This window comes from Prionailurus viverrinus, chromosome C2, assembly GCF_022837055.1.
Source record: "Prionailurus viverrinus isolate Anna chromosome C2, UM_Priviv_1.0, whole genome shotgun sequence".
Lineage (NCBI taxonomy): Eukaryota > Metazoa > Chordata > Mammalia > Carnivora > Felidae > Prionailurus > Prionailurus viverrinus.
Genome location: NC_062569.1, coordinates 109,853,411 through 109,870,336, shown reverse-complemented (window position 1 = coordinate 109,870,336; position 16,926 = coordinate 109,853,411). Strand labels below are relative to the sequence as shown.

The window sequence follows — 16,926 nt, the reverse complement described above, 5'->3', positions numbered from 1 at the left end:
TCCTGAAACATAAAGAGAATCAACATAAGGATGAAGTGAACAATGCAGATAGCAGGATGAAAAGTGGAAAGAACCTGCATCTTTGATGACATAACTGAGTCTTTGGATCCATGGCCTTGAAATTCACTATGCCTCTGGATTTGTCCTTGTGTTAGCTAATGCTCATTGTTAGCACAATTCTTATTGTCTATCCCAGTTGGAGTGAAGTTTTTTTAAGTGTAAAGCTTCTTTTTTGTGTGTGTATCATAGGCAAAATTATTTAAAGTCAACAAATTTTTAATTAAGGAATTTCACATGTTGTGATTCCTTCCATTGCCAATCACCTTGGTCCCTCCAAATTCTGAGTCGTAGTCTTCAAGATAGCCCTTTTTAAAAATAACTTTTTTCTAGAGGAGAGGAAGATGATTTATGCCTGTGACAGTGGAGTTGGAGAATCCTAGACTTGTTTCATCCCACGAACACAACTAGGTAACTAAAAAATCATCCTAAATACCCTAGAAATTGGCCTGAAGACTGACAAAACAAACTCCACAAATAAAGGGGGAGAAGAGGCCACATCAAAGAAGGTAGGAAGTGCAGAGATGCGGTTTAAGGGAGAAATGGATTGTGGGTGCTACAGAGGAGAGGGAGCTGCGGTTGCAGAGAAAGGTGAAAGAGAGGAGCACACAGGGGAATGTACAAGGAGAATGTTTCTTTAAAGCCATTGGCTTGGAAAAATGAGAGGGGCTGAATTTCATGAGTTCTTGCAACCAATGAGGTTAAAGCCTAGAGTTTTATTTTTTATTTTTTATTTTTTTTAATATATGAAATTTATTGTCAAATTGGTTTCCATACAACACCCAGTGCTCATCCCAAAAGGTGCCCTCAATACCCATCACCCACCCTCCCCTCCCTCCTACCCCCCATCAACCCTCAGTTTGTTCTCAGTTTTTAACAGTCTCCTATGCTTTGGCTCTCTCCCACTCTAACCTCCTTTTTTTTTTTTTTCCTTCACCACCCCCATGGGTTTCTGTTAAGTTTCTCAGGATCCACATAAGAGTGAAACCATATGGTATGTCTTTCTCTGTATAAGGCCTAGAGTTTTAAAGGTCAGTGGGCTTGGCTGAGCTAGAACCTGAAGGGCATTGTCCTGCTCCTGGAGAAAAGGCAGGCAAACAACCTAGGGGTAGAAGGCATGGAAACAAGGAAGTGAGGAATGCCTGGGGCACACAGTGGGGGAGATTATTAGCCCTTCTCAGAGTGTATCCCTGACAGACAGTATTCATAGAGATGCCTCCCAGGAAAAAAGGAGTGGCTGATACCATTTCTTTCCACCCCACCCTTCGCATGAACATAGACCCACTTGTGGGAAGAAGTGCAGCACCAACACTGGATGCCTAACTTACTTACATCTAGCCCCACACCCCTGTGCTCTGGCAGGACTGTCCTTCTCATCCAAGCTTTCCTCAGTCCTGGTGCAGTAGGCCCCTTCCCTAGAAGATCAGCACAAACCTCTGTCCACACCATGTCTCCTGACAAGAGAGCCCTATAGGACCTTAGTTATGATGGTGTTGGTGTCAGGTCTCATTTCACAGGTAGAGCACAATGAGTTAAAACTGTCCACATTCGGGCTAGGGACCAAACACTGTCCACAGCAGACAAGGGAATCTTCTACAGATGACTGTTTTGAAGGATAGAGCAGCCAAAATACAGCAGTAGAGTGCACACAGCACATTCTGGAGACACTCCCTGAAGTTTCAGGCCCTGGTAAGTACTTGACCTCTTCCTCATAAAACCATTACATTCAGGAGCAGGAGATATAGCCGTTTTTTTTTAACCCACAGAAGAAGGCAAAAACTTAGACAAAATGAGAAAACAGAGGAATTTATCCCAAATGAAAGAATAAGATAAGTCACAGCCAGAGATCTAAGTGAAACAGATACAAGTAACATGCCTGATGAAGAATTTAAAACAGCAAAGGTAAGGATATTGGGCTTGGCAAAAGAATGGAAGATATCAGTGAGACCCTTATCACAGAGATGAAACAGTTAAAAAATGAAACAGAGATGAAGAATACAATAAATAAGATTGGAAACAGGTTGATGCAATGAACAGCAGACTGGACGAAGCAGAGGAATGAATCAGTGATGTAGAAGACAAAATAATGGAAAAATAATGAAGATGAATAAAAGAGGGAGGAATTGTACAACATGAGAATAAACTTAAGGAACTCAGTGACTCTATCCAATGTAATAACATTCATATAATAGGAGTCCCAGAAGAAGAAGAGAGAGAAAAGGGGAAAAAATTTATTTCAAGAAATCATAGCAGAAAACTTCCATAAACTGGGTAAGGAAATAGACATCCAGATCCAGGACCCACAGAGAACTCCCATCAAAATAAACAAAAGTAAGCCAACACCAAGACACAGTGTAATTAAATTTGGAAAATATAATGATAAAAAATATTCAAAGCAGCAAAAGAAGTTCTTAATTTATAAGGGAAAAGTCATAAGGCTAGGTGGAGATTTCTTAATAGAAACTTGGCAAGCCAGAAGGAAGTGGCATCATATATTCTAAGTGCTGAATGGGAAAAATCTGCAGCCAAGAATACTCTATCTAGCAAGGTATCATTTAGAATAGAAGGAGAGATAAAGACATTCCCTGACAAACAAAAACTAAGGGAGTTCATGACCAACAAATTAGGCCTGCAAGAAATATTAAAGGGGACTCGTTGAGTGCAAAGGAGAGACTAAAAGTGACAAAGACAAGAAAGGATCAGAGAAAATTCACAGAAACAGTGACAAAACAAATAATAAAATGGTAATAAATACATATCTACCAATCATTACTTGGAATGTAAATGAACTAAATATTCCAATGAAAAGACATAGGGTGTCAGAAGTGATTAAAAAAGAAAAAAACAACAACCATCTATATACGGCCTACAAGAGACTCATTTTAGACCTAAAGTCACCTGCAGATTGAAAGTGAGAGGGTGCAGGAGTGCCTGGGTGACTTAGTTGGGTAAGCATCTGACTCTTGATTTCAGCTCAGGTCATGATCTTGCAATTTGTGAGTTGAAGCCTCATATTGGACTCTGCACTGACAGTGAGGATTCTGCTTGACATTCTCCCTCTCCCCCCTTCTCTTTGCCCTTCCTGCATGCTCTTTCTCTCTCTCAAACTGAATAAATTAAACTTAAAAAAAGTCTGTTAAAACAAAAGGTGAGGGGGTAAAAAAACATTTATCAAAAAAATGAAAGTCAAAAAAATCCAGAGTAGCAATACTCATATCAGAGAAACTGGAGTTTAAAACAAATACTAACAAGAGACAGAAAAGGGTACTATATAATAACAAAAAGGAAAATTCAAAAAGAAGATATAATAATTGTAAATATTTATACAGTTAACATGAAGCACCAAAACGTATAAAACAATAACAAACTAAAAGAACTAATTCATAATAACGCATTAATAGTAGGGGACTTTAACACCCCACTTACATCAACAGACATGTCATCTAAACAGAAAATAAACAAGGAAACAATGGCTTTGAATGACACACTGGAATAGATGGACTTAACAGATGTATTCAGAACATTCCATACTAAAGCAGTAGAATACACATTCTTTTCAAGTGCACATGGAACATTCTCCAGAATAGATCACATATTAGGTCATAAAACAGGCCTCAACAAATACAAAGAGATTGAAATCATACCATGCATGTTTTCTGATCACATGCCATGAAACAAGAAGTCCACCACAAAGAGAAATTTGGAAAGATCGCAAATACAGGCAGGTTAAACAACATGCTACTAAACAATGAATGGGTCAACCAGGAAATCAAAGAAGAAATAAAAAAATACATGGAAACAAATGAAAATGAACACAACAGTCCAAAACTTTTGGGATGCAGCAAAAGTGGTCCTAAAGAGTAAAGTGTATAGGAATGCAGGCCCACCTGAAGAAGCAAGAAAAATATCAAATAAACAACCTAAACTTACACCTAAAGAAGCTAGAAAAAGAACAATAAATGAAGCCTAAAGCCAGCAGAAGGCAGGAAATAGCAAAGATTAGAGCAGAAATAATTTATACAGAAACTAAAAAAAAAAATTGAATATCAATGAAATCAGGGGCTGGTTCTTTGAAAAAAATTAATAAAATTAATAATCCCTAGCCAGACTTATCAAAAAGATAAGAGAAAGGACAAAACTAAATAAAATCACAAATGAGAGATGAGAAATAACAATCAACACCACATAAATACAAACAATTATAAGAGATTATTATGAAAAATTATATACCAACAAATTGAACAACGTAGAAGAAACAGAAGAATTCCTATAAACATATAAATTACCAAAACTGAAACAAGAAGATAGGAAATTTGAATAGACCAATAAACAGCAAAGAAATGGAATCAGTAATCAAAAAAATTCCCAGCAAACAAAGGTCCAGGGTCAGATGGCTTCACAAGTGAATTCTACCAAACATTTAAAGAAGAGTTAATACCTACTCTTATCAAACTATTCCAAAAAATAAAAAAAGGAAGGAAAACTTCCAAATTCATTCTATGAGGCCAGAATTACCCTGATACCGGATAGACTCTACTCAAAAACAAAAACAAAAACAAAAAAAACTGCAGGCCAATACCCCTGATAAACATGGATGCAAGAATTATCAGTAAAATACTAGCAAACAGAATCCAACAATACATTAAAAAATTATTCACCATGAACAAGTGGAATTTGTTCCTGGGTTGCAAGGGTGGTTCAATATTCACAAATCAATCAGTGTGATATACCACATTAATAAAAGAAAGATTAAGAATCATATCATTTCAATAAATGCAGAAAAAGTATCTGACAAAGTACTACGTTCATTCATGGTAAAAACTTTCAACAAAGTAGGTTTAGAGGGAACACACCCCAAAATTACAAAGGCCCTATATGCAAAACTCACAGCTAATATCATCTTTAATGGGGAAAAACTGACAGCTTTTCCTCTAAGGTTAAGAATAAAACAGAGATGTCTACTCTCACCACTGTTATTTAATAGAGTACTGGAAGTCCTAGCCTCAGCAATCAAACATCAAAAGGAAATAAAAGGCATCCACATCAGCAAGGAAGTGCTTAAACTTTCACTATTTGCAGATTACATGATACTCAGTATAGAAAACCCAAAAGACTCCACCAAGAAAATGCTAGAATTGACAAATTAATTCAGTGAAGTAGCAGGATACAAAATCAACAGCAATCTGTTGCATTTCTATACACAAATAATGAAGCAGTGGAAAGAGAAATTAAGGAATCAATCCCGTTTACAATTTCACCTCCCCCAAATAAAATATATCTGGGAATAAACTTAACCAAAGAGGTGAAAAGGTCTGTACTCTGACAACTATAAAACACTAATGAAAGAAATTGAAGATCATACAGGTAAAGAATGGAAAGACATTCCATGCTCATGGATTGTAAGAACAAATATTGTTAAAATGTCTTTTCTACCCAAAGCAATCTACACATTTAATGCAATCCCTATTAAAATACCACCAGCATTTTTCACAGAGATAGAAGAAACAATCTTAAAATTTATATGGAATCACAAAAGACCCTAAAAGCCAAAGCAACCTTGAAAAAGAAAAGAAAAGCTGGAGGCATCACAATTCCAGACTTCAAGTTACATTACAAAGTGGTAATGATCAAAACAGTATGGTATTGGCACAAAAATAGACATATAGATCAATAGAACAGAATAGAAAACCCATAAATGAACCCACAACTATATGGCTAATAAATCTTTGACAGAGCAGGAAAGAATATCCAATGGGAAAAAGACAGTCTCTTCAACAGAGGGTGTTGAGAAAACTGGACTACTTTCATACACCATACACAAAACTAAATTCAAAATGAGTGAGTGACGTAAATGTGAGACCTGAAGCCATAAAATTCCTAGAAAAGATCACAGGCAGTAACTTCTTTGACATTGGCTGTAGCAAGTTCTTTCTAGATATGCCTCCCAAGGCAAGGGAAACAAAATAAAAAACTAGCAGGACTACATCAAAATAAAAAGCTTCTGCACAGCAAAGAGAGTAGTCAATAAAACTAATATACAATGTACTGAATGGGAGGAGATATTTGCAAATGACATAACTGATAAAGGGTTAGTATCAAATATACATAAAGAACTTACAAAGCTCAACATTAAAAACACAAATAATCCAACTAAAAATGGGCAGACATATGCATCAATGTAGAAAAAACTAGAATGTATTAGGCTAAGCAAAATAAGTCAGTCACAGAAAGACAAATATCATGTGATTTCGTTCATGTGCAGAATTTAAGAAACAAAATAGATGAACATAGGGAAAGGGAAGGAAAAATAAGATAAAAAACAGAGAGGGAGGCAAACCATAAGATACTCAAACAGAGAACAAACTGAGGGTTTCTGGAGGGGTGTTGGTTGGGGGCTAGGGCTGTGATGGGCATTAAGGAGGGCACTTGTTGGAATGAGCACTGGGTGTTATATGTAAGTGATACATCACTAAATTCTACTCCTGAAACTTTCATTACACTATATGTTATCTAACTTGCATTTAAATCAATCAACCAATGAATCAGTCAATCAAGTTGCAGTAAAAATAAAAATGGACAGAAGATATAAATAGAAAATTTCCAAAGAAGACATACAGACTGCTAACGGACACATGACAAGATGCCCAACATCACTGATTATCAGATAAATGTAAATCAAAACTACAATAAGATATCACCCCAAACCCGTGAGAATGGCTAAAATCAACAACAGGTATTGGCGAGGATGTGGAGAAAGGGAGACTTCTTAAACTCTTGGTAAGAATGCATTTAGTAAGCTACTCTGGAAAACAGTATGCAGCTTCCTCAAAAAGTTAAAAATAGAACTATCCTAAAATCCAGCAATTGCACTGCTAGGTATTTACCCAAAGAAATAAAAAATACTAATCCAAAGGAATATACATGCACCCCAATGCTTATAGCAGTATTATCTAAAAATAGCCAAATTATGGAAACAGCCTAAGTGCCCATCATTGATGAATGGATAAAGAAGGTTGGTAAATATTCAATGGAATATTTACTCAGCCATAAAGAAGAATGAAATCTTTCCATTTGCAATGATATGGATGGAGTTGGTATTATGCTAAGTGAAATAAGTCAGAGGAAGACAAATGCCATATGATTTCTCTGATATGTGGAATTTAAGGAACAAAAGAAATGAGTAAAAGAAAAAAAAAGAGAAAGACTGGTAAACTAAGAAACAGACTCTTAACTCTAGAGAACAAATTGATGGTTATCAGAGGGGAGGTGAGTGAGGTGATGGGTTAAATAGTTGATGAGGATTAAAGAGTACTCTTGTGATGAGCACAGGTGTTGTATAGAAGTATTGAATCACTCTAGTGTACATCTGAAACTAATATAGGAATATTACACTTAATGTTAACTAACTTGAATTTAAATAAAGAAAATAACACTTCTTAATCCACAGTTGTCATGTCAGTTAATCCACACTTCTTTTACTTGGGCTTCTTTGATCTCTACTTGAATATGGACATACTTTCAAAAATTTTCCACCTATAAACTCTGGGATCCAGTTTCTTCAAGAAATGTATTTTAGGGCCATGCTTAGGGTCAGAGTGGACGGATCTGTCTGGTTCTGTATTATAGTTCTTTCTCACAGATTTAAACACAATTCTGTGAGTAAAGCAAACCACATATTTACTGTGAGGTATTTCCAATGATATGGGTCTATAGAAAAAACCCCGTTGGGCTGTACCTCGAATGGAGTGAGGTTGTTGTTGTTGTTTGTACTTGCACATAAAAGTGTCCCGATAGATATACCTGAGGATTTGGCTTAGGTGTGGCCCCATGAACCTCAATTGTGTATGTTATGAGACTATCTCTGTGTCATGAGTGGTATCTTCCTGCTCTGAATCAGAAATTCTGGAGGTGAAACCCAGAAGCCTATGCTTTAATAAGGCAGGTGATTGTGTTTTTGATTGTGTTTGAAGATCACTGAACTAAGTATTTTAAGCAGATGTGTAATTTGTAAACTCTTGTGTTTTCTTAGGATTCTCCGATATAGAATAATAAAATAGTTATCATAGTGATAAGGTGATTCACAATGTAAAGAACTCACTGAAGACATGTTCATGATTTTGACTTTTGGTTTTGCCAAGCAATATCATTGCTAATAAATTGTTTTGCTTATGGTAGGGAGTTATCCGGTTGCGTGTGTGTGTACCCCCAACTTGGAAACCTCATTGCCATTGGACAACCTGGCAGAAGTTGTCTAAGTCAGGTTGGAGGATTTGGGAAAAATTTTCAGGGCAGGGTTGTCAAGCCCTTGACCCCAGAGGATTTTACCTATGGTAGTTTTTATGATGTGGACTTAGGAAAAGGGAAAGGGTGTTAACATAGGTTCTTTCAAAGGCAGACTTTTTATCTCTCTCTCTACTAATTCAGTACTCAGCTGCTCTCTGGTCTGATCACAGTTCCGTAGTTCCCTGAGAATCAGTTGTTAAGCCTTTAATTATGATTGCTTTGAACTTGTTTGAGACTCTGATGTCAAAGTTCTCCTATTAAGGTTTTTGATCACAGTTTTCTGTCTTAGTTTGCCCTATGTAGTCACATATTGCTGCATTTCTGTTCACACAATGGCAGCCTCTCTCTTCTTGGTGCCTTCTGTTAAGTGATGATAAATGTTTTCTATCCAGCCCCAGAAGATTCATAACTTGCTGTTACTTACAGAGGCCTCCTAAAGCTTGGAGGAAGCTGAAGCCTAGGGCAGGTTTTTAATTTATTTCATTCATTCACTTGTTCCTCAATACTTATTGAGTACCTACTATGTGCCCTTAGGCCCCATTTAATAATGGCAAAAACATGATTGGAATAAAGGAATCGTAACTCCTATACTAGTGCTCTTGTCACTATCCTCTTTCTTAAGTGGCATTAGAATAAAAAAAAAGAAACTAAATAAAAAGCAATGAAACACAAATAAATAAGAAAAGGAAAGAAAAAAGAGAAAATAGCAAAGACAAAAAGTCAGTTGGGAGCTAAGTGCCTCTGGATGGCTATGCACACACATTTACTTTTCTGTCTCCAAAGTTCCATTTGAATGAGTGAATAAATATAAAATTAAGAAAAAACAATGTAACAGCAGGAAATGTAAAGGTTGATATCAGCAGAAGCAAGAAATTTCTGGAAGACATAAAGCATATGAGATTAGATCCATGGGGTAACCAGATAGAACTGATAACTGCAGTTAATACAAATGAAAGAGATTAGTATTGGAGGAAGAAGGGAATTTTATTTTTGTTTTGTTTTTTGAACACAACTTTGGGAAAACCCCTAGATCATAATCATTAGGAGCTAGAGGCAGGAATCATCTACTGGACACTGAATAGGAAGATCAGTAAAACCGGGACATTCCAAGCACTTGGAAAATGCATACCCACATAACTCTCGCAGAGCTGGCACAGTTTGAGAACTAATAAATGGATTTTGTCACTGGTAGTAAGAAGGGACATTTAAACTGAGTATTGGAGCTAAAAAGAGAAGTTGGGTGGTATCAGCTGCCAGCGGGGTAATATCAGCTGCCAATAGGGTAAACTTTCCCACATCCTGACAGCAAACTCCTACCTTCTTTAACAGAGAGGTATCTCTGATAACAGGTCTAAGCTCACTTATCATAGCCTTGGGTTTTGTCCTTTGCAATCAAATTCAGTATCAGGGAACTGTGACCTTCACACTGGCCATGTGTATCAGTTATCCTAATCTGTCACTTATAAACAAACATTTAAGAGTCTTCAGAAAAATAATGGCATAAAAATGAGTTACCAACTTTAACAAATCAAAATGATTCTTGCTGAAATTGAATTACTAGAGAAATATAGAAAAGATGGCTAAAACAATTTAGTATCTTCAGAGAGATTTGAGGGGACACAATATTCATATAACTATAATGCACTGCTAAGAAAAAGTGAAGTGTAAGAATTTATAGAAATTAGAAAACATTGGGGTGCCTGGGTGGCTCAGTCATTTAAGTGTCTGACTTCAGCTCAGGTCATGATCTCTCACTTCATGAGTTTGAGCCCCGCATCAGGCTCTGTTCTGACAGCTCAGAGCCTGGAGCCTGCTTTGGATTCTGTGTCTCCCTCTCTCTGCCCTTCCCCTGCTTCCTCTCTGTCTCTCTGTCTTTCTCTGTCTCAAAAATAAATAAACATTAAAAAAAAATAAATTAGAAAACCTCTACATGATTGTTGAAATAATTGTAACAGGGCAACTGATGATGTAGAATAGAAAGTTCATAATTCCCCAAAGCTTCTTCATATATATTGATAAGACCAGTCACTCTGGAACTAATTTTCTTTCAGAAAAGTATCACTTGAATAGACACAATTAACCCAATGCCTGGGTTAAAGGGGATAATATGGACTTCTTTGGTTGACAAAGGCTCACTGTAATCTGACTTCAGAATGCTCAGTTGATTACTGGAAAGAAGATGGAAATATTTGCATAGGGAAGAAGAAATTATCCAAGAGGAAAGATCAATTCTTTCCCTTTTGAGGTTTAATGTCTTTAGTACCTCTCTGGCTGACTAGGTCTGTGAAAAGTCCAGCGGCATAAAAGGCACCAAGTTTCTCAGGGAGGAACTCACCGTGGGAGTAAGTAGAATCTGGACAGGTGTGCAAAGGTCAACATTATAGTGAAAGGTTAACTTGGGGAGTGTTATGTATGGGCTGTCATGCAGCGGCTACAAGAAATACCCATGAGCCCAACCACCTTGGCAGATTAGTCAGGGTAGCAAATAATGACAAAGTTTGTATGTGAGCTGAAAGAGCTATATTCTTGGAGTTTTGATCATCAGAGAAATTTGTGCAAGGGCTTGTACCTGTGTAGGCAAAACAGTAGTGATGGATAAAGTATCATAATAGTTTTCAAAAGTGTTCCTGTTGTAAGTGACAAAAGGAGTCGTATTATCAGACTCCTCACACTCAAGTTCTCCCTGTCAGTTGATTGATGAAAGAACTGGGGCAAACTTTTTGGGTTTCTTTGAGATTTAGGGAAAAGAAAGATTATCTCCAGAAAGGTTTAGTTGTCAGAAAAATTGAAAAATACAAAAGATGTGACTAAATTCATACTCCCCAACAGCTGAAGTTAATCACACTAATTACCTAAAAATTTCAGTTGAAAAACTGAATAGTAGAATATGTGTGGTTGAAAACCAAGTCAGTTTTATGGAAGATCAAGCCCAGAAGTTTCCTCAGAATGTAGTGTGAACAGAGATGAAAATTGTGGAGCTTGGAAGAAAGGATGTCATTCAGTACATGAGGTACAAATATTCACAAGGCTGGTGAGATGTTCAGAAATCCCAGTATCTACCCAGTGAAACATTTATAAGGAGTAACTGGAGGGGATAGAAGGAAAGATACAATCACAGTCATAATAAAAGAATACTTTTGTGTTTTGTATTAGTGTTTTAATTAAAAAAACAAAAACAAAAACAAAAACAGGGGCACCTGGGTACCTCAGTCTGTTAAGCATCTGACTCATGATTTTGGCTCAGGTCATAGATATTGTGGTTTGTGAGTTTGAGCCCCGCATAGTGCTCTGTGCTGACAACATGAAGTCTGCTTGGCATTCTTGGTCTCCCTCTCTTTCTGCCCCTCTTCTGCTCGTGCTCTCTTCCTCTCAAAAATAAGTAAGTAAATATTTAAAAAATAAAAAAATAACAAGTGTTAGCAGAAATGTGGAGAAATTGGAGCACTTGTGCATTGTTGATGAGAATGTACAATGGTGGAGTCACTGTGAACAATAAGATGTCAATTCCTCAAAAACTTAAACAGAGAATTATCATAGGATCCAGTGATTTAACTTCTGGGCATATACTCTAAATCAATGAAAACAAGAACTGAAACAGATGTTGTACACCTATGTTCATGGCATTATTCACAATAACTAAAAGGTACTCACAACCCATGTCCATTATTGGATAAATGGATGCATAAAATATGGCATGCATACGATGGAAAATTCTTCAGTCTTAAAAAGGAAGGAAATTCTGATATATTCTACAGCATAGATGAACCTTGAGGGCATTATGATAAGTGACATAAGTCAGTCACAGAAGGACAAATACTGTATGACTCATGAGGTTCCTATATTCATCAAACAGAAAGTAGAATGGTGGTTTCCAGAGGCTGGAGGAGGGAGGTAATAGGGACTTGGTGTTTAACGGGCGTAGTGTTTCGGTTGGGCAGGATGAAAATGTTCTGGAGGTGAATGGTGGCGATGGTTGCACAAGGCAGTACAAGGGAGAGGCACAGTGAAGGGGTTAAGAATGTGGGCCTTCATTTGAGTCCTGACAGTACCACTTATTAACTCTGTGCCCTTGGGCAAGTCAATCACTAATTTCTCTGTACCTCAGTTTCCTTGCCGGTAAAGTATGAATAATCATAGTAACTACCTCATGAGATTATTTTGAGGACTTTATTATTAGTGAGAATAGCATGAAGAAATAGTACAACTCTGTGGTCTAATTTGGAAAAGATCTATTAAAATTTAAAATGCACTTACCCTCTGGGCAAGAGAACAAGACCAAGCATGCAGATGCGGTTCCAGACTTTGCTCCCATCACACCTGCTAACATTCCATTGACTGACTCATATGGCCATAGGAGAGACGGGAAAGTCATATGGCAAAGGATGTGAATACAGGGAGCGGTAATGGATTAGGGCCATGAATGTTACATATTGTCACCAATCTACTTTTTTTCATAGTTGTGACTTGGGGAGAAAAACCATATAAACCAAACATATACATGAGGATTTTTAGGACATTGGGCTTATTGAGAACAGTGTAGATATTAGAATTACACTAGTACCCCCAAGGCCCAAAAGGAGTGTCTGTAAAATAGCTACATGCTTAAAAATGTTAGATGAAATAAATTATTCATTCATTCAAAGAGAGCCTTCCTTAACCAGAATGATCCCGTGAGAATGGGATGCTGGGATCCTCCTTCCAGTTTAGATGTCTGTGCAGCATCTAAAGGAGGATGTTAAGGAGAGGTGAAGAGTTAAAATATCTATGGCAAACCTATTTATATGCACGTGTATATTTAAATGTACATATCTATACCATATACAGCTATATAATTTGTCTTAGTCTCCTATCCTCAATTAGTAAAAAATAAAATGAATGCATAATTGTGAGATGTGCTTTTTCTGATTCTAGGAAGGGGTTTGGGAAGTTTATAAGTAGTGGAAAGTGCTCTTGATGGAATACTCTGGATTGGCTTTTTGCCTTAGGTCTGCCACTAATGAAAGATAGAATATTGAACAAGTTCTTTAACTTGTCTGAGTGACAATTTTTTTATCATTAAAATTGGGCTGAAGGATCTCTAAGATCCTTTTCAACCCTAAGGATTTAAGGAGGAAATTAAAAAAAAAAAAGGCAAAATGACAACAGTATAGATGGGAATTCATTGAAACACATTTTGTAAAATTAGAAGCAGCAGCTGATTTATAAGAAGCAATAACATGTTCTCTAAAATGATTAATTATAATTGAGCAGTTACTATTGATATAAGGATGGCTATATCTCATGAATAAAATTGTGAAGCCCATTCCAAGCCAGTGTTCTGTTTTTAAGCAAAAAGGAACAGCAAGATGTTTCAAATTTTTAAAAATCAGTGCTAGATGAATTATGAATAGAAAAAACTAAATATTATAAAGCTTACACTAGGTTACAAGTTACTGACTAATCTCTGATTCAAAGTGACATACTAAAGTAAGAAAATATGAAATATCATAGTAGCTTTGCCCTAAGATGTATCCTTTCTACTCGACAATACTTCCTGTATTGTGTTATGGGAGAGTATAGTTACCATTTGTTCCAACAACTCAAAAGGCTATGGCTGTCTTCCAAACATCTCTACCTTCCTCTAAGAAGCAGTTATAAATCCACAATCCACTAATGTATATGAATATATATTCCACTAATGTATATGAATATACATTATAGATTAGGTTTATATATACAAAATGACTTACTTCAACTAGGAGTAGCAATATATCACATCTTCTTTATTTTGCCAATTGAGCATTCAAGCTACAACATGTCCTTCTTAGCAGGAAGTCCAGCATCTCCTATTTGAGAGTTCCTCCTTCCTGCTGTACCAAGTTGTTCAGGTGGCTTTCTCAGACCAAAGGCTGTCAATCGTATTTCCAAGGTAATTGTAAATTTCCATTGGTTCTTTACTTATGGTTTCTCATTGCCATATTATGTCCTCTACTGAAGATTTGTTTTACTCAGTTAAATAGATGTTCATCACTTGATGGTGATTCATTTCTAGTCTAAGCCTCTACACTGACTTTCCTATATACTTAGGTTCAATGTATAGTGTCTGATCAAGATTCTGCATTCTAGAGTCATGTGAACTGGATTTGAATTTGCCTTTGCTTCTTTTTAGTTGTGTGACTTAACCCAAGTTATCTAACTTTTCTAGTTTCAGTTTCCTCACCTATAAAATAAAAATAATAATAGAATTTCTCAGAGTTGTTATGAAAATTAAATGAGATAATATATAACATGCAGAGTACCTGACACCTACAAGATTTATAGAAAATGTATGTTCCTGTTACTTTTATGACTACTACTAGAAGTAATACACTGAAGGTGTAGCAAAATTGCAAGATTGTTGTGATTCAGAGCTAAGTGTTTCCATTATTTACTTCTTGGAAGGAGCCTGGGCTCCCTATGCAAGTTAGTCTGCCTTTATCCCAGGACTCTGTATACCAAAGTAATTGACCTCCTAGTTGAATGTTTCTCTAAGAAAAATGGGCAAAGGTGTGAGCAGGCAATTCATGGAAGAATAAGCTTGAATGGCCTATAGATATAATCTCACTATCCCTGAGGAAAATAAATTTAAGATAAAAATGAGATAATATTCTATGCCCAACAGATCTGCAAAAATAAATTTCTGATAATATCAATCGTGAGGGTGTGGAACAATTGTGCTCCTCATGTGTTGTGGGTGAGTGGGTAAATCGTTGTAGCCACTTTTGGTTCACAGTATCTCTAAGTAGTAGGGAATGGACAAATAGAATGTGATTTATTTATGAAATAGAACACTACATAGTATTAAAATGAATGAAGCATGTGTGTGTGTGAACACTGATACATCTAAAAAATATAATGTTGAATAAAAAAAGTTGGTATAGGATAAAGTACACCACTTATGTATACTTATTGAAACACAAATATGTACACAGTCATATGAAACAGAAATATAAAAACATGCAGGCTAAAGATAAACACCAATCTTAGAGTGTAAGATACTTATGGGGAAGGAGAGAGGTGGACAGGATAGACAGAGGGGTTGTAGCTTTCTAGATAACATTTTGTTTCCTTAAAAAATTTAAGACAACATGGTAATGTAATAATATCTGTTACCTATGCATGATGGGTTCACAGGTATTTATGAAATAATTTTTTCTCATTTCTATAACATAAATATTAAATAATATGACATCAAACAAAGAAAATTAAAGGGAAAATAATAGCTCATTTAGCTTTTGGGATAATTAGAAAACATTTGGAGAAGAATAAAATGAGATTTCTACCTTATGTCATATACAGAAGAAAATTCCCTATGGATTAAATTTTACATGAAGAGAAAATAGACCAGAAGATGATGTAGGTGATTATTTTTCTGGTCTTAGGTAGGGAAAATTATCTCTAAGCATGTGAACAAAATAAATCTAGATAGAAGAAATTTTATAGATAAAGGAAAATTTAATAGATTTTTCTGCAAAGAACCGAAATCTCTTCTATGTCCCCAAACTATAAACAATATATATATATATATATATATATATATATATATATATATATGATAAACAACATGATATTCTTAACATGTAAGGAATCTGTAGAAACAAAAGATGTAAAAATGTCAAGCTTTGTCAGTAGGATAAAATGTCACTGGAGGGACATTACTAGAATGAGGGATCTTCTCTTACTGGGTCCAGTGTGCTGTACTTTGTTTTGTTCTTATTAATGCTGCATGATGGGTCAGCTGTGCAGAAATGTGGGGAGGACATCCAATGAAGGTGTGCCTCATGTGTGTTCACAGTACACAGACTCTCCGTGATCTTGCTGCCTTGCCACATCCTTGGTCCTCCCAAGGATGTAGTTTAGGCACTACATAGGTCAAGGTTGAGCCTGAAAAGGTGCCCTGAATTTCCCTGCATACCCAACCCCCACCCTGTGGCACATTGGTACTCCCTCTCACACCTGTCCACCCATCAGCCTTGGTTCACCTGTATACCAGACAACTGTTTCCTGCTTGCTAGGTGACTGAGGACCAACTCTGGCCTGGGTACTTAAAGAACTTCTCTGTGGATTTTTAATGGACCCAAGAAATTTTACATTTCATTGCAAAGAATTTAATAGGAAACATGGTTCTTTATTTGACTTTTATAATAATTCCCAGATAGTGTGTTCCATACCTGTCATATAACATAAAGAAAGGACTTGATTCTATAAATCCTTAATAATTTTAAATAAGACATTTTTAGAACTAAGGTTTAAGATCTCATAATGAGAAAACATAAATGCTACTGGTAATCTTCACTTGAAGTCCTGCTTACCCATTTGTATTCTAACTGTAATAAGCAGATATTGACTGCAATTGATATCAACAACAAGATTTATTGATCTGAGCTAAATACCATTTAAAATAATGCCAAGGTCAATACGTGCTCAAGAGACCATTGATCTTGTGTGAAGGCTAAAAGGTCATCAATATCTTCATGATTGCACTCCATGTATTATAAAATTTTTTTGTAAAATGTAGTTTTGAGGAAGTATATAATTTATTCTAAAGAAGAATGTGAAGGCTATTTA

General features: G+C 36.1%; 1 protein-coding gene and 1 non-coding gene across 3 annotated transcripts in view; one reads left to right on the top strand and one right to left on the bottom strand.

Annotated features, from left to right (window-relative positions):
* ZPLD1 (zona pellucida like domain containing 1) overlaps positions 1-16,926 on the top strand; it is a 552,784-nt gene that overhangs the window by 368,345 nt on the left and 167,513 nt on the right. Inside the window, exon 1 of one of the 2 annotated variants that reach the window (XM_047875475.1) lies at positions 14,184-14,248. The exons of the other annotated variant lie outside the window; for it this stretch is intronic. The gene's annotated coding sequence lies outside the window, so the exon portion shown is untranslated. Of the gene's footprint in view, positions 1-14,183; positions 14,249-16,926 lie in introns of those variants that run through there. 2 annotated transcript variants of the gene reach the window in all.
* On the bottom strand, positions 7,671-7,798 carry LOC125175884 (small nucleolar RNA SNORA18). Its single transcript, XR_007156044.1, has one exon. It is a non-coding gene; the product is annotated as a small nucleolar RNA SNORA18 (small nucleolar RNA).